The 27,966-nt window shown below is 45.2% G+C and overlaps 2 long non-coding RNA genes across 3 annotated transcripts in view; one reads left to right on the top strand and one right to left on the bottom strand.

The window, feature by feature from the left end:
• LOC144158447 (uncharacterized) overlaps positions 1 to 27,966 on the top strand; it is a 107,395-nt gene that overhangs the window by 24,182 nt on the left and 55,247 nt on the right. The gene's annotated exons all lie outside the window — the stretch shown is intronic.
• On the bottom strand, positions 19,486 to 22,005 carry LOC144158446 (uncharacterized). 2 transcript variants are annotated; one of them, XR_013320067.1, is made up of 3 exons: positions 21,939 to 22,005; positions 21,309 to 21,374; positions 19,486 to 19,692 (listed from the first exon to the last, which is right to left on the bottom strand). It is a non-coding gene; the product is annotated as an uncharacterized LOC144158446 (long non-coding RNA). The 2 variants fall into 2 exon arrangements; XR_013320068.1 differs by having other exon boundaries at positions 21,900 to 21,979.

Below are 27,966 nucleotides of genomic sequence, written 5' to 3'. Positions count from 1 at the left end.
AAATTAGTGCCGCATTTTGCCTTCCTCTGTGCGCCAGCACCAAGGCCTTGGCTGTTCTCGGGCACTTTAATAAACATTGATTCTTATTATAATATTATTATTATAGTTATTATTATTATTACTGGTATTATTATTATTGTTATTTTTATTATTAATATTATTGTTATTATTACTATTTGTTTTACTAGTTTTATGACAACCATTACGTTTACAAGAAGCTTCTTCTATTAAGTAAGACTCCGGAAAACGTGCACTAAGGCCGCCATGCATTTTCCAGGTGAAAACATTCCTGTATATCTACTAAACCGTGTTTCAATTACTTTTGACAGATCCTGTGCACACAAAAGGACAATGCAAAGTCTAGGAAACGTCGTAGAAGCAACTGTGAATATTATGCAAATATAGAGGCCTTAGAGGAACTCCCTGCGGAGGTTCCTTGCTTTATGAAGTGAAGCGCTTACATTCAACTTTCTCGGAGCAGCCTGCGCAGAAAAAGACTAGTCAACTGATGAGGGGTGCCCAACCGCCGTAGACATCGTAGAAGAGAACAAAATGAAACACTGGCTATAACGAGAAGAAAAGAATTTCTCTTCAATTAAACGGTGTGCAAAAGTTGCAAAGCGCGAACGCATGAAAGAAAACCGCCTTCAGTCATACGAAAACAATAAGGAACCTGAATATTTATTGCATCTTCGAAACTACAAAAGACAAAAGAACGGGACAAATCTACTCGTTTTATTACCAATTAAGTGGCTTATTTCAACAAGAGACCTCTAACTATAAGGAAATGCTGCGCGAATGTGGGCTTCAGAAAGCATGCATTTTTTTCTCAAGAAAGAATCTCAGGCTGTGAATACGTTTTTTTTTGTTCTGGTTTTTATAGGCAAATAAACACCCGGTGCAGGGTCCTGGTTCAATCATAAGTTTGTCTGGCTTCTGCTCCAACAACAGCGTTCCACAAATCGGCGTAGAAATGTCACAAGGACGTTACACACTTAAGCCTGCAAGTGATTTTTACTTAGGCAAGTCCAGATAGCGCGAAGTTCCGGCTGTCAGTGACACTTCCGGAGAGTAAATTCACAAAGCAAAGCGATACTACGTGAAAGCGTTTAAAACCGATGATTGCGAACGCGCAGAGAACGCGTTTTATATGAAACGCTGTGAGAGTTCGTGCTATTGAAGTTTGTAACTTGAAAACACGCTGAGGCTCTTTATAAGCAATTTGTAGCCGCCAAATTCTTCAACGGCATCATGGGCCAACCATTAGCACTCAAAAGTTCGATGGGTTCGGGCAGTGTGTGGTTAGCAACGAGCGGCCGTGCGTCATGTTGGCACCCCGTCTCGGCGGACGTTTGGAACGTTTGTTGGGAGTTCCGGCGCACGATAGCAGCCAGAAGTGATACTGTGGGATCGGACGCCATTCGCACAATAAATCATAGCTCCCAAAACTATACAAAAACTGAAATCACATTCGTTTGTTGTAAACATAGCCAAGCATAACGACCTATCAGCGCTACAACAGTCATTGAAACCTTAGTAGTTTACAGCAACATTAAGGAAACGAATGAACTATTATTTACATAAATACTGCGTAGAATGAACTTAAGAGATCAGGTTGCAGCAAAAACTCCATTTCAAAAAAAAAAACTACATAAGTGCAGGGACTTCAACAAAGGACGTTGGCCTCAAAACCCAATGCTTTACCACTGAGCCACGCTTGAAGATCACGACAGAACGCCAGTAGGTCAAAATACAACAAACCCGTGGTCTTGACCACAGAAGAAGGCTCAACATTATTCAGTGGTCTGCTGCACAGAATAGGCCGTGCGTTCTTCGAACCTACGCTCTCCTCAATGGTAGCGCCACAACGGTTGCAGAGAAAACTAGACTCAGGACTCCGTTTTGCATCACGTCGCAGGCCACGGGTGGCGTGCGCTTGATCTAGGGGCCGTGGCAGGAGTCTCAAAGATCATGTTTACTTCTGTCGCAGCTAGGAGCTGCCAATGCTGATGGTGATCGATGACTGCTATTGGTTTCCCCTTTGCAGCGATGTGATGACGTGTGATCTTACCAAAAAGGACTAATATACCTATGTTTTCACTTCGTTCAATACTAGCGCTGCTTAGGGCAGGCACAAAAAACTTATTAGGCACAAAATCCTTTTTGTTCCTGTTACAGGTGGTAACTGTCCTAGGCAATTTTCCCCTCTCTGCTTTTTGTCCTCCAGCATTGTAATCTTCTTTTTGTCACCTCGACAGCCTTGAAGTTACCTTCCTCTGCTCTACCCTTAAATCCTAGAGCTTCTGGAAGCAGAATATTTCCCTCATGTATATTTGGATGAATAACCTCGCATTCTAACACTATTTGCCGCATAGTTTCTGTTTCTTTTCCACAGACCACGCGTACACCATAATTTGGAGAATACTTCCCCACAAAGCTGTTAGTTTGCAAGCAGCCTGCTCTAGCCTCAAAAAGCAAAGCACTGCCGTGGGAAGTATTGTAAAATTTTCCTTCCTTATGTCCAATTTCTCAGCCATATGCATCTCTAACGACGTTTCAGCTTCCATTTTTGCTCTCCATTTATTCTTTCAATCTGCCTTGCTTATTTTTTGGTTACCTTGTCTGTTTTAGATTATCCACTGTATTTTCCGTATTTCATCGTTAGCCCTCTAGTCTTCCTTAACCATTGCGTGTCCACGCTTTTCAAGCATAGGTACCTAAAAACCTTAGCTGCCCTTTTACGTTGATCTATGGCGATCAACCTCATCTTAAAACATTTTTCTCTGTGCTTCTCGAACTTGAAACGACGCCTATCCCATATCTCCCTGCACTGCTCCGTTAGTTGTTTTTTCATGCGCGCCTAAGGCCAAACGGCCTACCATTATCTGGTTCAGTTCAAGGCCTGTACAACTATTGTACATTTCACTTGTTTTTCTATTTTGCCGTCCGCTCCACTTGGCGCTCTGTGAACAGAATCAACGACCCCCCTCGGTGAAGTTATTCGCGACACCATTTGACTCCTCAAAATTACTTCCTCGAGGTTCAATCTAAGAATAATATTGATGTTACTCCAGCGCCTAGGTTCTAATAGTTACAGCTTGCCTGCGCCTTTGCACACTTTTTTTGTCGTTACTATAGAAACTTTATGTTTTTTTTTTACACACAGTCACCTGCTCAGTGTAAAGATCCAATTCACTTGACGCCCTGAAGGCCGTACTGATTTCGTCTTTTAAAAGAAAGACCTTGGTGCATCGCTCCGAGGTAGCGGGAGGAGGGAAAATGCTTATTATTACATCTTCAGTGGTTGGGCGGCACTCCACAGTGGCCTTGTGCAACGTGCTACAATTCCCGACGGGGTCATCAGGGGTGGCACACTTGGTCCAGGGCTTCCACGGCCTCTGTTGTTTGTGTTCCCGCTGAATGAGACCATTCTTGTTTTCACAGCCGTCGCTGGCCAGCAGTGCCTCCCAGTGTTCCGCTCTAGAATTTCGGATTGTCGGAACAGCAGTTGTGCTTTGGCATTCCCATTGGTGAGGTAGAGGGCATGTTTTCGTTGATGGCACATTGGGCATGCGCCTGCATCGTCCTCGTTGTTGTTATTGCACTCCGATCAAGAAAATGGCCTCCGCTGTAAATTGCAAATAAAACACATGTGGTATAACATCGGACTTGAACCAGGGTCTCCACAATGACATCCTGCTGTGTCAAACCTCTGCTATCTTCGCACGTTCCCAGCGGTGCGAAAAAAGTTGCTTTCGTTATCGTTTCCTCTCCGTTTCCTCTTTCGTGGCACATACCATTTGGAGGATCAGCTTAGAGTGGTAATCTGCTCACTACACGAAATTCCCGAAACAGTAAACTGGAAACGTGAAAGTATGAAAGTAGGACTTCCCAGGTCACACGGACACGTGATACCGCGTTAGTGAAACAGGTGCACACCAGCACGGAAAACCTTGATTCTTGGGAAGCGTGTGTGCCAGACTGCTGACTGACGTTGTCCGTAGTAAGACGAAGAAACGATAGCCGAGAAAGAGACGCGAGCACGGTGTAGCAACACACCATCCTGTTGCGCCGCCCTCATCCGAAAGTGCACCCGGCATGCTCATAGCTCACCAAGGTACTTCTTCCTTCAATAATGACAAAACGTGTGGCCATCTTGAAAGCGTTAGCTTCGTTGAGCCTCGTCTCCGCATACCCGAATCCGTGCCTTCACTCGTACATAGACTCCACCAGACAGTTAGGGAACTCCGATGTGTCGCCGTGTCTCACTGCTTTACCAGTGATGTACATCGCATTGTGAACTCTTTGCCGAGCCCCATTGGAATCGAAGCTTGACCCCAGCCCACACCGGTGCTGACGCGGCCAGCCAACCCCTAAGGATGAGCCGATCGCTCCCCCTGCAGCGCTGACCCTAGAGTGACGTCCTCATCATTGACAAGGAGTCTCCCCGGTTCTCCAAGCATTCCCTTCTTCCTCCGCGAAGTCGGACCTTACTGGCAGTCGCTGCAGCAGAACCTTGTGTAATCAAAGTGATGGTAGTGGCGACACCGCGGACGCCGAGCACTGATGGGTTGGACCCACCCACACCCCGTCTGTGCGTTGCTGAGCCGTGTACGGTAAAAGGGTCGTGTACCGGAAAACGTGTACGGAGCCGTGTAATGGTGGCTGAGCCAAAGCCTGGTTATTTTGGATCTTCACGGCAACCCGGTAGTGGCAGACGCCTCTTTAGCCCCTGCTCCTCGCAGAAGGTGCCCCCGGACTGACCCGCGCGGCGGGAATCAGCCAGTCGCCTTTACATGCCTCCCTCTCAGCTCTTTCACATTCCTGTCTTCTTTGCTACCGCTGTCCTGTCATGTCTTCTTTTCCTCATTTTCACACATTTCCAGGTGGCGAGGTTTAAATGTGGGTTAGGAATCAACCTTAAGTACCTAAACAGGGTAATAGCACGTTTGCATGGCTGACGTGCATGTCGTCCGTACCCAGGTTCGGCTCGGTGGTGGACGGCCAGCACAGATGCTTAACTGATTGAACTTCTTATGGCAACAAGAACTTCTGCATCCAATGATCGTCCTCCAAAACAGGGGCGCAAGGAATCAGTCCAGCGGTTTCTCACACCAAAAAAGTCAGAAAACTTTCTCAAGTTCCACATTTTGCACTGTGAACCAGAAGGCATGTCAGTGAGACGTCTGTCACCATTCTTGGTAGTCAATTTTCTTAGGAATGAGACAGGAAGTGGCTCTAAAGTGAGCAAGTTGGCAAGCGGTGACCTTTCCTTAGAAGCCAAAGACGCAGATCAGTGTGCCCTGTTGACCAAAATAACTAATGTTGGTGACAACCCCGGGCGAATCACTCCCCACGGATATATGAACACTACCAGAGGTGTTATTTCTGATGAAGACTTTGTGAACTTGCCTGAGCAAGGACTCTTGGAAAGGTTAGAGGGCCACAATGTTGTGAATGTGCAACGAATCAAAATACATAGATATGGGAAGGAGGTCCCCAAGAAGCTTGCAATGCTCACATTCTCGACCAGTGTACTGCCCGAGTCTGTCGAGGCAGCCACAATGTTGTGAATGTTCAACGAATCAAAATACATAAAGATGGGAAGGAAATTCCCACGAAGCATGTAATCCTCACATTCTCGACCAGTGCACTCTCCGAGTCTGTCGAGGCAGCCATGATGTTGTGAATGTTCAACGAATCAAAATACGTAGAGATGAGAAGGAAATTCCAACGGAGCCTGTAATCCTCAAATTCTCAACCAGTGTACTTCCCGATTCGGTTCAGGCTGCCTATGTCAAGATCCCTATCAGTTTGTATATTCCGAACCCCCGATGGAGTTATAACTGCGAAAGATTTGGCCATGGTTTGTTAAGCTGCCGAGGCAAGGCAGCATGTCGAAAGTGTATCCTTCCCGATCACTCGTATGCCACCTGTGACGCTCCAATTCACCGTGTTAATTGCAAAGGAGAGCACGCCGCGTACTCGCGCTTGTGCCCGCAATGGAAGAAATAAAAAGAAATAATTGCTCTGAAGTATAAGGAAAACATTATTTTTCGGGAAGCACTGCAGAGACTGTTCACAACGCGCACTAGCTTTGCCAGTGTAGCGCGACGGGGGGCGGCGATGCAATCGGTTACAGCTCTTTTTGCGACCCTCCCAGTGAGGCCCCAAGGGACACCACATGCCTCTTCAGTGCCAATGGCTGAGGCCACCACACATTCCATAAAAGAAGCGTTAATGGCTGCCCCAGCAACCCTTGATGCTAACGCTGGGCCCCTTGCTGTCACAATGACTGCCTTTTTCAGGTCTTTCGCACTTCAGTAGAAGATAATTGTACTCCATGGTAGAGTTCACCCTCTTACGTTTATTTGTGCATCCATAAAACTGGTAAGAGGCTTCAGTAAATAGCTGATGAGAGATTTAGTTTTCTCTTGTATATTTCGGATCCCAAAACCTTTACTGTTATGAGCCATGGCTGTAAAAGAAGCTGAGTATATAAACACATCTACATTAAATTTTTGTGGCACAATTTCTCCCCTGAAATATGTGTCAAAATGCACAGAATAACGGTATCCTTCACAATAGCTGGAGTATCGGGTTTGACTTGTTAGTTGCCGGTAGTTTGGAGCCAGTATTTCCAATAGGCCTTTGTAGTTTTTTATTTATTTTTCCGCCTTTTTATTACGTAACGGAAGACGTTGATGTGTGAGTCGCAGCTTTTAAGGAGTGCGACATTCTGAAAATATTAGCAAGGCACTAAAAGATAGCGCTTTCAATTCTGGATACCCTAACGTTACACGTTGGCTCAAAAGATCAATGAAAGCTTCTACTACAGTATATATGCAGTGACACGCAACAGAAAACGTGCAAACAATAGCCCGAGTAGGACCTCGGCTTTCTAACCTTAATCGTGCTTTCTCTGAATGTGTTGACAGGAGTACGGAAGCGTGCCTTATAAAACAAAACCTTCATTTCCCCTATTCAGGGATTCGGGGAGATACGTGCCTTGTCAGTGGCTTGTTTTTCTTTGCTTATACCGCCGTGAATCTCTAATGATGTCAAAATCATTTGCTCTGAGGATGTTCTTTATCAAATGTGGTGTTTTTCATTTTCTTTTCCAGGGCCCCTTTACTTCTCTATCTCTCCGAACACCACTGGTTGATCACGGTTTGTTTTAAATGGAATCTACCCTACCCCGTAATGGCACCACTTAATTGTGAAAACACTCAGGCCATGCTGTCCAAGTGGTGAGAGAATTTGCTAAGTGGAAGAGCTCGAGTGCAAAACACTTTGCAGTAGCGTTTCAGTAAAGCTTGTTATGCACACAAGGATTCGATAGGCAACGCACGTGCAATCTGCACTGTCGGGATAGTCTTAACTGCTGCTTGCGTTTACACTGGTTTTATCAAAGCGAACCTTTCTTTCCCTCACTGATGGTGACCGTAAGTGAAAACGCACTCAAACAAAGCCAACTTTACAAAAGGAAGGGAAACATGATGGTGATGGGTTTCCACAGACGCTCATCAAGAACGCCAAAAGAAAAAAAACCCTTCCCGATTTCGACATGGTCAAGGCAGTTTGGATTTGAACTGTGACTTGGACTCAGTTTATATCAGATAAACATTAAAAGGGTTTACAATTTTAGAATTACTAATGCACGCAAAAGGTCTGTAGTCTTCTATTTCTCCATTGGTATCCTCGAATGATGACCACACGTACCACAGCCAAATTTAGGGCAATGCAGTAGAGTCAACCAAACGCCAATAAAAGGTAGCCTAATGATAACAAAAACATTGAACGCCTATGCGCTATCTTCCTTCGATATGAAGTTTTAACAAAATTCCGGATTTTCAGAAAAGACTGCGCCTGGCCACGATTTTTGCGGGTGAGGTAATTTTTCGCGACGTTCCTTCTGAACGTAGGACGACGCAAAACGGTAAAATCGATACGTCGTACGCCCTAATAGCTTTGTCGGGTCTGAACTGAAGCATAACTATCTGCACCAAGCCATAAGTTTCATTCCATTATAGAAAAAACGCCACACCACGCCGGTTTGAAGTTACTTAAGATAATTGAGTTAGTTCGGCGATGTTCCAAACAAGCTTGTTTTTCGGGAACAAGAGGCATCCCATCTCAGCCTTAAAACTATCAAAACTTCTCCGGAAAGCGATGTAATGTTGTACTGGCATTTCCAATTACGCTGGTTCACCTTCAGCGTACATAAAAACAGCCCTGGCATACTTATTATTCAAAAAGAAAATAAAACAATACGGAATAAATTTTCTTTCTGCATGCATCGTCATAATTGCTGCCATCGGAAGTTGAAAAACAGACAAAATCATCATTTCTTCGCGTTAAAAGAGCACGGTATTTTACCAGGCTCATTGTCAAGTATTCCCCATACAAACTTAGGGTGTTCTTCGAGAAGGTCCTTCGGTAAGGGCGGAATAACTCGATATGATATTTACTACAGGCCGAATTTCTTCTAAATCGTTTCCAGGATTTTCCTGTTGCAGACTCATCTAGCTATTTATTTCGAGGAATAAGAACTTGAAATATAGTACCGATAGAGTCCTGCGCATGCCTTTCATTCGAACTATTTATGAATGTGATTGCAGAAAATTTGAATTTCCTTGAGAAGGCGTCTGCAATACTGTTTTATGTTGGCACTTACAATTTGTCGTTTTAACTATTTAAATACCGCAACGAACATATGATATATCTGAATTAAAAAGTATGCGCTTGCTTTTCGGTGAAATCAAGCATTTTTGTCCATGGAAAATTAATTACCCCCAAGAGATTTCGAATCAGTTATCCAGTTTGAAGTGCTGCCTATACACAAACTATATATGTTTAAGGAGCCCTCGAATTGTCACAATGCCAAAGACAACGCAGTTGTCTTTATGGAACACAAGTTTATTGGAGCAAACTTGTGCTCCCATAACCAACGTTTCTAGAATAAGCCCCGTTTCGGAGCTCCGCATTCCCGCAAGCGGAGGAGGGTGGGCCAAACGGCGGTCGCGAGAACTAGCGGCGCTGCAGTCAAGTCTTGCGCTACTCCCGGCGCGTCGTCTGCTTCGGCGGCGGGCGGCCGCTGCATCCGACCGCGACGGGCCGCCGCGCAGACGTACCGCGGCAGCTTTCTAGTACTGCTATTGCTAAACTTAAACATCTATCATCTTTCAAGTCGACTAGCTTAAACGCCTTCATTCTTCTAGTCACGTTACCGCATCACATTTGTGCATTTTCTAAGTGGAAATGCGTGGGGTCGCCTGTATGCACTAACCTGCAAGCACAGCTCCTTAGCTAGCTAAGAATCGACGGTCGGCCTATATTTTAACTGTCTACATTGCGTTTAACTTGATTGATTGTGGGGTTTAACGCGCCGACGCAATGCAGGCGATGAGGCGCGCCGTAGTGGGGGGCTCCGGATTAATTTTGACCTTTTGGGGATCTTTAACGTGCGCCGAAATCTCGTACACACAAGCGTTGTTGCTTTTCGCCTCCATCAAAAAAGCGGCCGCCGCGGCCATCGTCTAACTTCATGTACGGTAGTTTCTAATCCAATTACCGTTTTAAGCGTAGTTTTATAACTACTGTGCCGTGTTACCTCGACCAAAAACGACCCAACGAGTTTGTGAAAGCAGTGCCTATATAAGTGCTTTTATCTCCACGCGGCAATAGGACAGTTTTTCTGAATCTCGTCGCTGCAAGGTCCCGTTAACCAGCTTCCGACGTAAAGTTCCTATGCTCAACTTGTATATCCGCTTGGCTGGTCCCACCTCATCTCGCCTTTGTGCACTCTGTGGCGCATGCGAACGTTAGATCACCGAAGATGAAAGTTCGCTTTACAGTTCTTACGCTCAGTTCATCTGTGACAAACGCAATCGAATTTTGTGAGTTCACATTAAAGCTTCAATCCGCAATTTAAAGGTGCTTAGCACGCCTGAATTCACAAGGATCTTTGACCGCCATTTTGATGTCTTGAACTCAAAAAATCCGTCCAGCTGGTCATACAAGACACCTCTCCGAAAGGCGAATCTGTCTTCAATGAGAACTTTTTTAAAAAAAGGCTGAATTGTACATAACATGACACAAGGATGCACAAGAAAACCCAGTGTTTGAGGGCCTCAAGAACACTGTATTTGTAGGAATCTTTATATGTAGGCACGGTGTCAGCACATTTTGATGTGTTTGTGGCGACGGGAAGCTGCCGAAATCGCTCACGCTCAAGATGACTCAATACTGTCACGAAGCGAGAGACGACGCAGTTGTCTTCAAGGAAAACAAGTTTATTGGAGCGAACTTGTGCTCCCCTAACAACTCAAAGAATACAGAGGCGGCGAAGAGGCAGTCAACAAAGTGACTCGTGAAGGCGAGCTCCGGCAATTCGAATGCCGCGGCGTCTGCTCTGCAGGCTTTTATCTTTCGGCGAAAGTGTTTCTGGAACCGTCGATTCACATCCAGAACATTGTAGATCACAGAAGATTATTCTGGGCTAGCGACGTTAGGGCGAAAGAGTGTGCTTATCTGAATGTGATAGCCCGTGCGGCATAAAAATAAAGAATGGAAGCTGCGCTTAGCTTGGAACGCAGATAACAAAGCCGGGCTTGGCCCGGCCGTAAAAACAAACAATAAATATACAATACATGGTTCTTGGCATTACCCCCCCTCTAAGAGTGTATCGATCCGATGCTAAAATAAAAGACAGTTCGAACAAACAAAAAAAAGTACGTCATCTTGCATCGTAAGGTTTCAAGCGAACCACATGGACGACTTCGGGCCGCGTGCGTCGTCGTGATGTTCCGGAATTGCCATCGAGGATCACTTCGTAGGTAAGTTGGCCGACACGTCGTAGAATCTGGTAGGGTCCGAAATACCGTCGCAGAAGCTTCTCACTGAGTCCGCGTCGTCGGATGGGAGTCCGAACCCAAACACGGTCCCCTGGGTGGTACACGACGTCTCGGCGTCGGAAGTTGTAGCGCCCGGCATCCGCCAGCTGCTGGTCCGTTGTACAAACTCGAGCGAGCTGGCGGGCCTCCTCCGCGCGCTGAAGGTATCCTTGGACGTCCGGGTTGAGGTTGTCGTCTTCTACATCCGGAAGCATGGCGTCAAGCATCGTAGTCGGCAGTCTTCCGTAGACAAGCTCGAACGGCGTCATTTGCGTAGTTTCCTGTGTAGCCGTGTTGTACGCAAACGTTACATACGGGAGCACTTCGTCCCAAGTCTTATGTTCAACGTCGACGTACATTGACAGCATATCCGCGATCGTCTTGTTGAGACGTTCCGTTAGTCCGTTCGTTTGGGGGTGGTACGCCGTCGTTCTGTGGTGGTCCGTGTTGCTGTAGCTTGAGATTCCTTGCATAAGCTCCGCAGTGAAGGCCGCTCCGCGGTCTGTGATTAGGATTATCGGGGCTCCATGTCGCAGCACAACTTGGTTCATGAAGAACTTCGCGACTTCTTGTGCAGTCCCCCTCGGAAGAGCGGCGGTCTCTGCGTAGCGCGTCATGTAGTCTGTCGCTACGACAATCCACTTGTTCTGTGATCGTGACGTAGGGAACGGGCCTAGAAGGTCCATTCCGATCTGTTGAAATGGCCTCGACGGGACGGTGATTGGTTGCAGTAATCCGGCGGGTCTTGTCGGCGGCGTTTTTCGTCGCTGGCAGTCACGGAAAATCCGAACGTAGTGGGTGACGTCGGATGTAAGTCTGGGGCAGAAGTACTTCGCCTTGATTTTTGCAATAGTGCGAGCTGTTCCGAGATGTCCGGAAGATGGGTCGTCGTGGCACGCTTCCAAGGTTTCGTCACGAAGGTCTGCGGGGATGACAAGTAGATAATTCGTTCTCGTTCCGGGGCTGAAATTCTTCTTCACGAGGACGGAGTTTTTGAGGGTGAAGGCTGGTAAGTTCCTCTTGAACGCCCTAGGCGCGACGACGTTGCGTCCTTCGAGGTAGTCGATCATGACGTGCAGGTCGGGGTCGGCACGCTGCTTGGCGGCTAGGTCGCTCTCTGTCACGACTCCGAAGAACGCGCTTTCTTCATCGGTGTCTTGTGGTGGTGGGTCGACGGGGGTGCGGGACAGGCAGTTGGCGTCGGAGTGTTTCCTGCCGGATTTGTAGACTATTGTAACGTCGAACTCTTGCAGGCGCAAGCTCCACCGCCCAAGACGGCCAGAGGGGTCCTTCAAATTGGCGAGCCAACACAGCGTATGGTGGCCTGTCACAACCTTGAATGGTCTGCCATACACATATGGGCGAAATTTTGAAATGGGCGGTATGATAGCCAGGCACTCTTTTTTGGAGGCAGAGTTGTTTTTTTCCTCCTTCGACAGACCACGGCTGGCGTAGGCGATTACCTTTTCGCAACCGCTTTGATTTTGGACGAGTACGGCACCCAAACCTATATCGCTGGCATCCGCGTGCATTTCCGTTTCGGCATTTTCGTCGAAATGAGCGAGCACGGGTGGGTTTTGCAGGCGCTGTTGCAGCTCGCAGAATGCTTTTTCTTGGGCGTTTTCTAACTCCTCACCGAACGAGTGGCTTGGGGGCCGGCGAGCACGCGCGGGACGCGGGCTGCGCGGGGGAGTCGGAGCTCGGGAAGTGAATCGTCAGGACGCGCCTGGTGATCTCCTTCCTTCGAGGGTTGGGCAAAAAGGACGGCAACAATGGCTGCCATAGGGAGGCGAAGCTAAAGTTTGCCGGGCGAGGGAAGCGCTGCCCTCTCCCTCCGGGGGAGTACGCGGCGGCGGCCGCCGCTTTGGCACGTGCTTTTTCCGCTGCACGCGTGCTGCATTTTTCGCGCTAGGAAGAGGGCTGGGCAAGATTTTTTTTTTACTTATGAAGCCATACGCGTCAGCACGTGTCCAGCAAGTTCGTATTAAACGTAGCGTAGTTACTGAGTTCATTTTTGTCGACGTTTGTCTTGTCGTCTGCTACAGACGCGCCGCCTGCTTCCCGCCGCTCGACCGGCAGACTGCCGCGACGATTTTAAGGGGGGAAACGCGTTGTTCGTCGGTCGTCGGTTGCTCTTTTCTTCTGCTAGGCGACAGCTGTTCAGCTTGTACAATTCTGATAAAGTTCTGATAAAGTGCGTGGGAAAAGAGCAACTGATTGATTATGAGGTTTAACGCGCCGACGCTACACAGACGATGAGGCGCGACGTAGTGTAGGGCTCCTGATTACTTTTGACCACCTGGGGATCTTCAAAGTGCGCCGAAATCTTGAACACACGAGCGTTTTCGCTTTTCGACTCCATCCGGAAAGCGGCCTAGGGGGCCCGGAGCCAACCCGCATCCTTGGTGTCAGCAACACAACGCCTTAGCCACTCATCCACTGCGGCGACTGAAAAACGAGTAACAATGTAATGTTCAAAAAGTGTTTAAAAGCGCGTCTCCCCCAATTCAATCTCGAAAATACATACAAAAGGTGAAATCAAGCAGCCATCTCCAAAACGTATTTGAAAATATCAGAATGGGGCATGAAGTTATGCTGCTGAGCCCAAGAACGCGTGTTCGATTCTCGACCGCGGCGGTTGCTTTTCGGATAACTCTCGACCGCGGTGGTCGCTGGTCTGATAAAGTCGAAAGGCGAAAACGCCCGTGTGATCGAGATTTCGGCGCACGTTGAAGATCTCCAGGTTGTCACAATTAATCCGTATCCCTCCACTACGGCACGCCTCATCACCTGCGTAGCGTCGGCGCGTTCAAACCCTACAAACGATCAATGAACTTTTTGAAATGTTTAAATTGTTGTTGATTGCAGTTCATGGACTAATATCTGAATATGATAAAAAGGCGGTAAGCCCGCGTCACGGCTCAGCGGGAATATTGTAATTTATTTATGCTGCGAGTTGGTTTCTTGGCTTTTAGGCTACGCAATAAATTTTTTGCGTAGCTTAAGCCTTTTCTAATAAAACTCCCCTCACGAAGCCCGCCTAATAAAACCGCGCCCGTTTATAAACAGCCTCTTCAGTTCCAAATGATGATAGCTTATTTATTTCAATCAAATTTATTTTTTTTTCAACAGCAGTGATGTTTGGGAGCATGGAGAAAAAGCCATAATGTGGCTTGACTGGGTCTATGCCCCCAACCGGCAGACAATGAGTGCTGAAAAGAGCACGTGCATTTTTCCCAGGATACATAATATAACTCTTTTACAACACTCGGAGCATAAAGATAATAAATGAGGGCCATGTGTACCTACAAAACGAAAATGAAAGCTTGCAGACACTATGAACTAACAAAAACTTAACAATACATAGTTATAACAAGCAAAATACCGAGCCCTGTATAAGCAACGCACCCTCAAGTATAAGTTTTAAAAACAAAACCGCATACATTGACTTAAAAATTCACAAAACCAAGAAAAAAGAGAAAAGACAGTAAGGATGTGTAGCAGAATATTACAAAATCAACCAATCAAAACAACAAGCTCCGCAAATCTTTAAGCAAAACAGTTTAGCATAGCTGCCTTATCTAATATTACCGCCTTTCCTTAAAACAGTTCTATGAGTAAGGTGTATCAAAAGGGGTGCGAATTTTGTTGTATGGGACTAAAGGATCCACGAAATAATTGTAACTACAAGAGCGAAAGAAATGGAAACATGTATTAGGTGGATTAGGCCGTCCGTTACTGTGTACCATAACCGCATGCTTTTGGTTGGTTGTGTCAAGAGGTTTTTTGTTAAGATTGTTGTCTTTCTTGGGCTACTTAAACCCATAAATTTCGGTCTGACTGTCTGCCTGTGACACGATATAGCCACCCGGCCGAAGTAAAACAAAATCTGCGCAATAGTTTTACAAACTCAAAGCCAAGTCTAAACGTCTAAGTCGGGTGTAATGATTATACCTGTCGACATTGTTGAACAAGACGTTACGCAAATATAAGAGAAAAAATGAATGCATAAGTGAGATTCACAGTGTTCCTTAATAGACAAATTCATAGATGCTTGATTTCTGCGAAATGAAATGCCACATCCACTGCAGAAAAAGTACCCTCCGTCGCCAGCTGTCGACCGCGCCACTATAGCTTCTGACGGTATTTTGAGAAGTCAAGCGGCAACAGTTACGAAAGTTTACACTAGATAGGTTCCACGTTCTGCTTCTGACGCACGTAGAGTAGGGAAACGTGGTTCTATAAACGTTGAAGTAGGGCGCATCTCCTGCGTATGGCAGCGCCGGCATCGAGGTACCCGGCCTGGGGCAGTGGTACGCAATAAATTTAAATTGACTTGAGCAAAGCTTTAGTGTGTTTACTTTCGGAGGAGCGCGACAGAAGAGGAACAGCATGACAGGTGAGCGGGAAAGCAAAGGGAGGCATTCACTTAGCAAATGTCGACAAGAGGCTATCATCTTTTGTCGACATTTGCAACAAAAGGGGCAGATACGCAGCCATTTGTTCTTTCATCGTGAATAAAGTCCACCAAATACTGGAGAGGGTAAAAAACACACTTCCTCTCAAAATTCGACATGCGTAACGTCAGGTCGAAATTCACGAATTTATAAAATGGCCTAAAACATCAATGACCACGTTGCGAATGTGAGGGTGTGAATATTTGAACGGGTCGGCTGCGGAGGGAAGTGGTGGGAGGCAGTTACGTGCTTTCAAAAGCAGCCGTAGATGATTCCGATTTTTTAATGTTAAAACGTTATTACCGCTTAAGCACTACGCACACAGAAAATCTCCCTTCATCGGCCTGTGCTGTAACCACTGCTTCCTGATATTTCATTATCATCAGAGACGTAGACTTTACACTGCGATACTCAATACGATACGTTCAAACAACACCACTTTCCTCCCTATTTTTTGCACGAAAAAACGACCTCTTATGCTAGTATCTCTGTGCATTGGGTCGATAGAGGCAGACAGAGAGAGAGAGAGAGAGAGAGAGAGAGGGAGAATTTTAATATATACTGGAGATGCTAGCCCCACAAACGGCGGGGTTTGCTCCTTCAGATGGGGGAACATAACGAGGCGAAAAAAGAAAAGAAAAGAAAAAAACCATGCGTATTAACAATGAATAAGAACGAGAAGAAAAGAAAATCAATAAGGAATGTAGAAAAAAATTGCAGAAAAAGGAAAAATGGTCTGAGGATCTTGAGGTTATAGAACCTCGATCGATCCTGAGTCAGGTAAAAACGTCGAAAGGGCTTTTTCTCCAGCAGCGCGTCAGCGTGATTCTTCCTGGGTCCACGAAAGCGATACAGTTCTAAGGAGTTTCCTCGTAGCAATCGCACAAGCGTTCTTTTCGCTGTTTCGAGTAGGGTTGCATGCTGCGCACCCTAGCACAGGAGGTGCCGTATGTCCTCGCACACAGAGAACAAAAGCGAGGCCGCCCAGCCTACCATAAACAAAAAAAGTTACGCGTCTCCATGAAGTGAATCATGACGTCTAGGCGAAGCACTGGGGATCGTTCTTACCGTAATTCACCCGTGGCATTCCCGCTCGCGCATGTAAATGAGTGACAACGCCTGTGTACAGTACATACAGTTCCAATCCCATCCAATCAAATACAATTCACTTTATTCCAATCAATTTGTATTCAATTCAATTCATTTCAATTCAATCAAATCTAATCCAAATCGAAATCCAAATCAACCTTCAAATACAAATCCACTCAAATCATATCCAATTCAATTTAAACCTAAATGCAATCCAATCCAACCCAATTCAATCCTCGCGGATAAGCAGCACGGCTCTCCCGGAGCCACGCGAAACTGGTGAACCTCGCTCTCTCTCTCTCTCTAAGCTTTTCTGAACCTTTTATTTTGTTCTTGTTAACCTTCTGTCAACTTTTAAGTTCACCGATGTTTCGATTTACACTGTGCTGTGCGTCTCTCTCTCTCTCTCTAGCCTTTCGTGAACTTTTTATTTTGGTCTTGTTAACCTTTTATGAACCTTTTGTTCTCAGATGTTTCGATCTACACGGTGCTGTGTGCCTCTCTCAATCTCTCTCTCTCTCTCTCTCTCTCTCTCTCTCTCTCTCTCTCTCTCTCTCTCTCTCTCTCTCTCTCTCTCCCTCTCTAACCTTTTGTGAACATTTCATTTTGTCCTTGTTAACCTTGTGTGACTTTTGTTCACAGGTGTTTCGATTTACACGGTGCTGTGGCGTGAACAAGGACGCCGGACGCCGGACAAGCCTCGGCCTTAAGGTGCTTCACCCCTAAAACCTCGGGTGGAACACAGTCAGTTTGCTTTGCTAGGCTTCGTGAAAACTGAAAATCGCAGTGAGCGCCAATCGCATGCACAGGCAGAGGTATCCTAAGAGGGTTCTGCCAAGCTGACAACTGCATTTCCCCTCCCAGTGCAGAGACGGCCGTACTTCCGCCTTGTCTTGAACACCGGATTCCTGCAGACACAAGCACATTGTGCACCTCTTTCGCTGCTGCGTCCGAGATGACGTCCCCGTGGATGGCGGAATGACACGGCAGCCACTGAAGCAATATTCGGGGCTGGTCTCGTAGTCCACGTGTGGGCACTCACTATACTAACGACAGTACCATCACGGCATCAACTCATTAAAGAGGCCATGCAAACAAAACACAAGTTTGGTTCATTCGAGAGATTGCCCGTTTAGAATCATACTGCACAACTTTCAACGCAAACCTCGCTCACATAAGCTATGCAATTAGGCAAAAAGGCACAAAAAAGGCCACTAGCTCATTTGCCGCAACAGAACCTATGATGCCATTTGCTAAGCTGTGCGATTGGCTGAGGCCGGCAAAATAAAAATTAAATTAGGCAGGGCTTATAAGCTGGCAAGACAATCTATTTGTGCTTAAATGTAATCCGTATTCATTTTACAAGTAATAATGGTGGGGAAACAATCAAAGTTACGAAAATAGACGTAAACATAGCAGTACCAATGTCCACGTCCCTTGGTACTGGGCGCACTATGCTTGGTTTAGCTGCACTGCAGTCCGACGCTTTGAAGTTGTATTACATGACACTGGCCGATTAGCATAACCGACGTTCTCTTACGGGACCCTGTTGGTCCAGGATACCCCATGTTTCACGAACACAAAAACACAAGCCAGGTGCAAATGCGGTCAAGAACAAAGCAATGGAGGAAAACGGTCCGTGGCTTAATGCGGTAGCGCCATGTAGGAGGAATAACGGAGAGTAGGGCTACAGAACCGAAGGACGCAGTGGACGTTTGTTTGAATACGCGCATAATGACTTCATGGCATACGTCATAAAAAAACACGATTTGGCGGGAGAATCAAACTTTTCACCGGAATGGACTAATCTCTCCATGAATACGGCATTATTTGCTGCCGGAAAAGCGCCAGGGGCACTATAAAACTCCAATTTGTTTTAATAAAACAAACTTGTATTTTGTCTCCATAGCACCTCTAAAGAGAAGCGTCAAGACTCGCTGATGAAGGTTTGCATGTTCCGATTCGGATTTTCTATATTGATACACTTCAATTATGCACAAACACGTCGGAATAACACTTTTTTAGCAAGCAAATCTGCCTAGAAATAGAAGCCCCGACCTTTAGTACACTCCTCATTGCGGTTGGCAGGTTTTCCGAAAACTGCTGACCCTTTCAGCCGCTAAAGCTCTAGAAATTCGATTCCTATTTTCGCCTTCACAACAAGGGCAGTTTCCGCCTAGAAACAAACAATAATAAGAGCACGGAGGCCTCGCCTGGAACCGTTGATCCTAGCCAATCTAATTTCATGCACTTTGCCTCTGCAGAGTGGTATTTGGCGTGCTCGGTGGCGCAAGAACGGGAATTCTAACTAGCGAGAGACTACGTTCTCCACGTGTTACGAATGCACAAAAGCATAGGCATAGGCGAGATATTTTCGGACAGAGTTTTTTAGATGACGTCAAACTGCTCCCTCCCCCAAGATCAACTTCTGCTGATCGAGAGGGCCACTCGAGCCGGGACGGCACATGGTTAATTGAAATGAGAAACTACCCCCCCCCCCCCCAAAACTTAGCTCAATAAAAAGTCTTTTATCACTCTCTCAAACCACGTAAAACATATTACATGTAACTACGTTCACACTAAGAAATTTAGATTGCCTCGGTTGGAAAAATTGTTGTTCTCTTGCACCAGTCATCCGCGTGGAAATGAGCAAAAGGGGGAGCCAGCTACGTCGGACAACTGATTAGCTATGAATAGATTTCACAAGCCGAGTGACATGACAGTTCGCAGAACACCCCACTTCACTGCGTTATTAGAGTACATGAAGCATTTTACTGAACACATATACACCAGCACTCGGCATATGAAGTTCTCTGTGGCGGCGATAACCATGACTGGTGAGTAAGATACGGCTGCGTAAACCACAACTGTCGGTGTAATGTAGCCTGCATCCTGTTTGGACAATATCCTTGGATATCCACAATAAACATAGAGAGAGAACTTCATGACGATATAACGCACCATCAGCCAAGCAATTCACCACCATCATCACAATTTAGATCATCAGAGATAGCAATATGTGGATGAAAAATAATTCGTGTACGTTCAGTAGGTGAAGCCATTTATTATCCCATGAGCTTCATGGTATCTCTATCACCATTGTAGCTAGTGTTGCAGCAGCGCACAAAGCGGTTTCTATTACTGCGATGCAGTCTCTTCGGCGCGTGCCATAGCGTCTTCTGCACGGAAGCCTATTCCGCCGTTACCACCGACTCCACCTCCCAGGGCAGCACCCGGGGCGGCGATCATGGCTGCAATAGAGGTACAAAGAAACAAAAAAGACAGTTTTGAAGCGAAAGCCTTCAATTGCCCGTTCTGCAAAAACCTTCTGTTTTGGTCATCGGCGAGACAACGGTAATTATTTTGGCTGGTATATTACGTTACTTGCTACAATTCAGGTCCTCTTGGCTGCGACCGCGAACTTGCGAGACCTAAGTAGCCTATGGCTGCGAATGACGGTGTGCATCTGCTTGCCGTTCCTGTTGGGTATGTGAGGTCTCAAAGTGGATCATATTCGCTTGAAGGTCTACCGTGGTCAACCAGCTCTCGCAGCCGACGTGTAGTGAGTTTCACGGTGGCTTGGCGTGTCGTTAAACTTATGTTTCTCTACTTGATGCTAGATGCGAACGTAGGCTTAACAGCATGGCCGCTCAGGCAGACTGGGCAGAGGCGATGATAGCTACGATACAAGCTCACTGCCGAATAAACAATTCCCATTTCGCTGCCACAATTGTTCCATACGCACTCCAAGGTACTGGCCAAAACCGACAATTGTTGCTGTCAGAACTTCTCTGTGTGTTAACGAGTTGTAGTTTGGCTTCGACCTCAACATGACCAACCAAAATGCTCAGAAACCCATTAGGGATTGGTAAGTGAAAGTGAGGACTACCATCGGAGGCTCAAGGCCGATTCGTCCATCCACATGGGCTGCTGCGTTGACATCACTTGTGAAAATGACACAGAAGGGTGTTCAAGACGACAATATTTCTTTTTCTTAAGACCTCAACTTTGCGCAGAGCGTTAGAGTTTGCCAGAAAAAAATTGCGTGATGGTTACGATACCCCCTTCAAAGGTCGAGCACAGCGTGAACCACAGTCTTTTTCTTGAAGATGGCACATTGCTGCTGCTTCTCGGGAAGCAATCGTGTTGTCAGCAGGAAGGCACGCGATATTCTGGCGTTATTCTGCGGCGCGTGGCCGCCGCCGAGAATGTCTCGCATGGTCCCGGCATTCAGCCCATCCGGTCATACTTTTGCCATACTTGCCCCTGCTTTCTTGTTCCCTCTAATCAATCTTTCTTCGGCGTTCTCTTCACTCACCCCCTTACAACGAGGCCAACAGCGATGTGAAAACTCAGCCACCGAACACGTCTTCCGCGGCCTGGGCGTACCGCCTTCCTCACATTTTTGCCATACTTTCCTCCTTCGCTTTCCTGCTCGCTATACATTGTCTATCTTCGGTGTCCTGTTCGTTGCCTAGGTTACAACGACGCCGACGGCGAAGCGAGGCACAACAGTGGATACTCAGTAGTTGCTCAATAAAAGCCTCTCTACTGTTATAAAGTGAATATTGTCTCACTCGGGCTCCTCTAGAAGCTACTAAGGAGATGTGATTCGCTGATACTGCAATTGCTTTTGGACCCATAGCGTTTTCTGAATACTGGGTTTAAATAGAACAAAAACGCCTTTTTGGATTTACTCTGCATTTTTAAGAGTCCTTTTGGCAGGCAGTAAGGATAGCAGTGGTAAAAACTTCCAAACACCCCTCGTGCTCTTTGGCGCCTAAATAAAAGAAACTTGACGAATTCTGTCGGGCTTGAAAAGGCTCTGTAACACCTAAAAATTCGAGTAAAAAAACTGCATAGTTACCTAAGATGACTGCAAGCACAACCAGAAGTTGGAGTCCAAAAAGACGGAACATGCTGGAATTTGTTTCTGAAATAAAAACAGAATTTTTTAATGGTTAAAAACGATAGACTTGAGATTTTCGATATTTGTATTGTAAAAATTTAGTCCAATAAAAGGCAGGGCAGATGCAAAAATGCCATGAAAAATATAAATAATACAAAAACGCACATCATGTGACGACTGCCTAAACATATGGTTTTTTTTAAAGACAGCAGTTCAAACCTAGGGATAATAATTTCCCATGAGCAAAAATGTTTGCTTTCACTGAAAGGCAAGCGCACCCTTTTTAATGGGGTATTTAACATTTTCGTTGCGTTCTTTAAATAGTTAAACCAACAAATTGTTTGTGAGTGCAAACATTACACAGTATGGCAAACGGCTTATCAGTTAAATTCCAATTTCTTGATATCACAGTTGTAAATAGTCAAAATGAAAGGCATGTGCAGGATGCTGCAGTAACTACACTTCAAGTCGTCATTCCTCGAAATAAATCGCTAAATGAGTGTGCAAGAGGCAAATTTTGGGAAGCATTTAGAAGAAAGCAGGAATTACTCCTTTTGTAATGGTCGTAGCTAGTTAGGCCACACTTGCCTAAAGAACTTCACGAAGAAGACTCTGTGTTTGTCCGGGCAATAGCTGACAGTAAGCCTGGTGAAACACCGCGCTTTTATAGCGCAAACCAGTAGTGGATTTATGTGTTTTTTCAACTTCCGATGACGGCAATGTAAGTTGATGCACGCAAAAGGTTTTATTTTCATTTTGAAGAATAAGTATGTCACAGATGTTTCAAGTATGTTGAACGCGAAAGAGCGTAATTGGAAATTCCAGTACAGCATGACATCGCTTTTCGGAAAAGATTTTTTCATTTCAAATACTTAGATCGGATGCCCGTTGATCCCAAAAAGCAAGCTTGCTTGCAACATCGCAGAAAAAACTCAATTATCCGAAACAATTTCAAACTGTCCTTGTGTGACATTTTGTGCGTGATTGGACCATAGTTTTGGCGCGGTTCAAATATTTCTGCTCCAGCTCAGACCCGACAGAGCAATTATGGCGTACAGCATATCAATTTTACCATTTTTGCCGTCATATGATCACAAGGAACGTCGGGAAGAACTACCTGGCCAAGAAGAAGACAGAAACCTTTTTACCACACAGTCCCGAAGTTCTTTAAAGGCCATATCAGAGCCAGATAGTGCATAGGGGTTTAAACTTTTTTTATCATTAAGCTACTTTTTGTCGGCATTTGGTTCACTCTACTGCATTGCCGTAAACTTGCCTGTAGTCCATGTGGTTCTCAATCGACGACGCCAATGGAGAAATAGAACAGTACAGACCTCTCGCGTGCTGTAAAAATTCTAAAAAATCAAACCCCTTTCGAGCTTTATCTCATGTAACCTGAGTCAAAGTCACAGTCCAAATCCTCACGGCTTTGACCATGTAGGAATGGCCGGATTCATAACACGAGGAACACAGGATCGATTCCGAGAAGGGGTGTTTGATGAGGTGCTCGATGAGCGTCTGTGGAAACCCATCACCTTCATGTGTCCCCTCGTTGTGTAAAGTTGTCCCTCTTTGAGTGCTTTTTCACTTACGTGCGCCATCATGGTGGCAAGAGAGGTTCGCTTTAATAAAACCAGTATAACCGCAAGCAGCCCTTCAGAGTATCGAAGCCACGGGTCCATAACAATGATTAGCCAATTTCAAGGTGTTTTGCGCTGGTCTCCTTTCACTTAGCAAATTGTCTTACCCATGACATGAGTGTTGTCAGAATGAATTGGTGGCATTATTGTTTAGGCTAAATTATATTAAAACCAGACTATGACCACACAGTTCTGTTTTGAGGCATAAACAAGTACAGGTGCCCTGCCGAAGCAAATGAAAAACCCTACATTTGATAAAGGACATCCCCAGAATCAAGTGATTTTCAAATCAATAGGGATGCAAACCAGACTAACAACAAAAGGCACGCAGAAGGCACGAATCTCCCTGAATCACCGAATAGTTGAAAACAAGGTTTTAGTTTACGAAAAACGCTTCCATACTCCTGTCAACACATTCAGAGAAAGCAAGAATAAGGTTGCAAAGTCGAGGTCCTACTCGGGCTATTTCTTGCAGGTATTCTGTTGCGTGTTACCGGATTTGAACTGATGTGGAAGATTTTCGAATCTGTCATTGAGCTTTTTAGCCCCTGTTTAACTTCAATATATGCAGGATTGAAAGCATGGTCTTCTAGTGCCTGCAAAATATTTGCAGAATATCGCACTCTTTAAAAGCTGCAATGCACCTGTAAACTGCTCCCGTTACGTAATAAAAAGCCGAAAAAAACTTGAAAGGCCTATTCGAACTACTGGCTCCACACTCTCGCTTTCTATTTACGGGCAATTTGTACAGACAAACCTATACTCTAGCTATTGTGAATGATACAGTTATTCGGTCTGTTTTGACTCTGTTTTAGGGACGAAATTGTGTCAGAATAAAATTTAAGGTGCACCTGTTTAGACACACAGCTCCTGTTTACAGCCATGGGTCTTAGTCATTAAGTGTTTTGGCTCTGAAATGCACAGGAGAAAACTAACTCTCTCATAAGATGTTTACAGAATAGTCTCACTAGGTTTATTATGGATGCACAAATAAAGGTCAGAGGTTGAACTCAACAATGGAGTACAAATATTTTATACGAAAGTGCAAAAGACGTGAAAACGGCAGTAATTGTAACGGTGCTTAGCTGAACGGGTATGTAACTCAGAAAAACGATTGAGGACCAAATAAAACGTTTACGACCACTTATACTTTTCCTTTACAGAAGAAATGACCCCGTATAAGACATTGTTCCCATAACGGTTATCATAACAGGCAACCTCAGTAGCAATGAACTCATCATGTAGCAGGTTTCCACATTCCCTAGACTTTAAAAATTCGCCTGAAATTGACTCGTGGAGATGGTCTGCCAACGTAGAACCATTGTCATTGAATGTACACAATCGGTTTCAAAATTGCGGTAACAGCGAAATGAACTCAACTGTTCGGGTTATTTGTAAAGTAATTCAATCTGCTCACAGAATCTTATTAGACCAATTTATGCGGCAAATGAACGTTTGGCGTGGATGCATCTGTTCATATGATCTGCTCCATAAATTCACCTTATGCCACTTTTTTCGCACGAATAAGTCTAATGCACGCAAGGACACTGTCGATTATAAGTATCCCCGTCCTTTCCCGGCACCCCAAAAAGCAATAAAAAGATTGCCTGCTTTACTTTTTGTATGACGTGCACTTGGGATATTTCTCATAAATCTGGTATTTAGGTTGGGAAGCGCTGCGTCTTGTCATATACAGGCTACCTAACTTTGCCCTGCAAAGAAAAGAAAGAATGCTCTTTATTTTAAAGGCAGAGAGTTTTGCCCGCGTTTACAATAGCCTATATTGTTCTTTGTCAATAATTGGGGATGTAGGAAAAAATGCCGAGAAATAGACGGACACGAAGAAAAAGAATACCTGGCGTCGCTTTACGTGCTTGACAAACCATTTTTTGAAGTACGTCGCAGATCTCACAATTTCGATCTGTGAGCAACGTCCTCCGAATACAAAAACAAACTAAAAAATGTACACAGGCCGTATAGTAGAGAGCTGTGCTGCTTCGAGCCCCTCGCTTGTGCAAATCTGGGTAACGCGGCGGGGAAGAAACGTGTGTCCAGACAGAAATTCAGTTTAGTGAATCATTGGAGGGCCTTCTTTTTGGGCATTACAAAATTAGGACTTCCACAAAATATTTTTTTGCAAGCGATGGGTTTAGGTTAACAGGTATGTTGGTTTTCTCTCCCTAAATATTCTGAAAATTTTTCATAGCTTCTTTAACCGCTTTGGCGTGTTTCTAAGTCGTGTTAGCCGGTTGGTTTTGTGGCCACGGTACACAAAAATTCCTTTCCAGTGCAATAACAACGGCCCAGATAACGGGTATATTCTTTTATTTACTTCACCTAAACTGTTATTTCAATTATGGTATTTTTAATAAACAAAATGACCTTCAGTACCACGGCAATTCGTGTTATAGCCCCGAAAGCACAATTTGTGCCCGATGAAACAACAACACCGAAAGCAAATTCTACGGCGCATGTAAGTCTACTTACGCGTTTTAAAGACGAAAGCCTGGCGATACTTGTCAATGACTCCTTTGTAATACATTGTGCTGAACAGAGGAAGGACAGCCAGTTGAGGTCAACAAAACCCGGTTTAGGAATGGTTTTTCAAGGGTGTGGTTCATAACATGTATAAACATCTCTTTCTCTCTCTCTCTCTAGCTTTCTCTCTCTCTATCTCTCTTTCTATCTCTCTCTCTATCGCTACCCACGTCTTTTTCTGCGCATTGACATCTTCGGTTTTGCGCGAATTACATTGACAGGTTCCTTTGTAGCTACATCGTGTTTGTGCTTCTTTTTTCGCTTAGGTTTATTCCTCTTCGGCGCAAAATTGATTCAGTTAAGTAAAACCGCCCACTGGTAACTGCGCTACAGTTTACCAACATTTCTTAAACAGGCGTAGGTGACTATTGGTACCACGTAAGTATAACTGTTGTAAAAACAGAGGCATACACGAGAAAAAGGGTTTGCAAACAAACAAAAAAAGAAAAGGAAAAAACGAAACACGTGGGAATATATACAGAAAATTTAAATGAAAATGAAACAAGAATGGAGGAAGGTTTAGCGCTGAAAGAAGCCTTGGTTTGAAAGAAAGATATGCAACCGGGAAACCATCATAGCCAGAGATAGGCAGGGCAAAATGCGGAATTCATTGAAATCACCAATCAGAAGTGTACACGTGCATGATCAAAAGTAATCCACTTTTGATATGGAATGAGGCATAACAGCCAATACAAGGTTTGTGAAAAATCATGCCTCCCTCTCTCGGCTGGGTTAAAACCCCGCACATGGTAATAGGTCTGGTTTCATACAGCTTCCACACAATTATACCTCTGCGCACAAACCAAAAGCTATTCATCAAGAACACATATGACGTATTTTAGGGCCCAAGTTCCGACCAACATGCTCTCCTATCACGCCATATTGCACCTAACCCACCCTGCCATATACCTTTGCCTTAACTGCACTGCCTGTCTATTATTCGGTAGCCTTTAGGTCATTGTTTCCGAGGTGCCCCCATCCAACAATAACCACGTCTCCGCACTGGGAGGCCGCGCTTCGCTGCACGGACCTGGAGGCTGAAGATAATCTGATCGTCGGGGCAACAATGATCACAGCCAGAATGGCGGCCACCAACGTCAACTAATTCCCCCATCAGTGTGTTTTATCCCAATCAATGTGTTTTTTCTGGGCGTCTCGCTGCCCATGTTCTAGATTCGTGCCGCCATGTTCACGCATCAAGCTGCACGCATTACTATTCTAACTCTTGTACCTGAACAGGCAACATACCTATACAACGCGGTGGCCACAAGCTGATCTCCTACCCTGGATTACTGGGCTTAAATCACTCACAAAATTGAGTTTTTTGTTCACTTTTAGCGCGGCGGTTATTTCATATGCCGGACAACAACCACAGTATTTTGCAGAATGGGGCGCGCTTTGGCCAGAAAACAAGACCAAAAGAATGCAACCAAAAATTGAGTGTTTGGAGCTTTAACTCATGCCGTTAGCAGGACTGAATAGAGCGGCAGCGCTCCAAAGAGAGCAAAAAGAATATGAACAGGAAATGGCAATTTAAAATACAAAAACAACAAATAAATACGAATTTCAGAGAAAAACTTTTTTATGCAGTCAGCGTCTTCAGTTTTCTATACGCAAACCTTTTGCTGGTATGTAGAAGCCTTCAAAAGCGTCGAAACTTTGCCTAGCTGGTCCTGGACTATCCATCGAATGTCGTTTCATATAACGCGATTTTGTAGATGTCGTTTAATCGAACCCTGTTTCATTGAATTGTGTCTCATCGAACAGCGTTTCATGGAACGCCGTTCCGTCGATTTTTATTCCCACGAATAAGAGAGATAGCTAGGCACAGTGCTAACGCTTGAGCAAGCTTGCTGCTAGTGACGTAAAAACGCATTAGAGATACGACTCTACCAGACTCTTGCATACTGCCTAGTATCTTCAAAAACGGACGAAGCCTACAACTATTTTTTCTAAATAAGAAGATCCACTGGAATTTGGTCCTCTTAAAATTTATTATCGTTGATTTTAGGTGACCATCTTTTTTACGCCTGATTTCCCCCAGGATCTTGTGAATGCATCCGACAAACAAGGCTTTTATCTTTCCCCTAATTCATCATTACCGGTTCTGAAGCTGCTGCTATGAAATCATTTCCTGCCAGTTCAGAGAATCTGCCGAGTATGTCCCGTAGCGAAAGTTGGGTTTCAAGGTGTCAAGTGCCTGTATTCGCTTTTTTCAGGGATTCGACGATATAGACAATAACTTCAGCCCAGCGGCGTCGTAGCTTTTCGTGCTTTCAGAATAATTAGGTCGCGGGAAAAGCACACCAACTGCGGGGCTTCGTTATGATTCAGACATTGAGACGATTTCCTCCACAGTTCTGATCAGCCCATCCTTTGATAGCTGCGTGTCAACCACGAAGAAAAGATTCTGTAGAAAGATGGCCCAGTGGCTTTCT

The sequence above is a fragment of the Haemaphysalis longicornis genome, unplaced genomic scaffold (genome assembly GCF_048455015.1).
Source record: "Haemaphysalis longicornis isolate Haplotype H1 unplaced genomic scaffold, Haemaphysalis longicornis Haplotype H1 scaffold_10, whole genome shotgun sequence".
Taxonomy (NCBI): Eukaryota; Metazoa; Arthropoda; class Arachnida; order Ixodida; family Ixodidae; genus Haemaphysalis; species Haemaphysalis longicornis.
The sequence above is the reverse complement of the archived record's forward strand: the minus strand, read 5'-3'. Positions and strand labels throughout refer to the sequence as shown.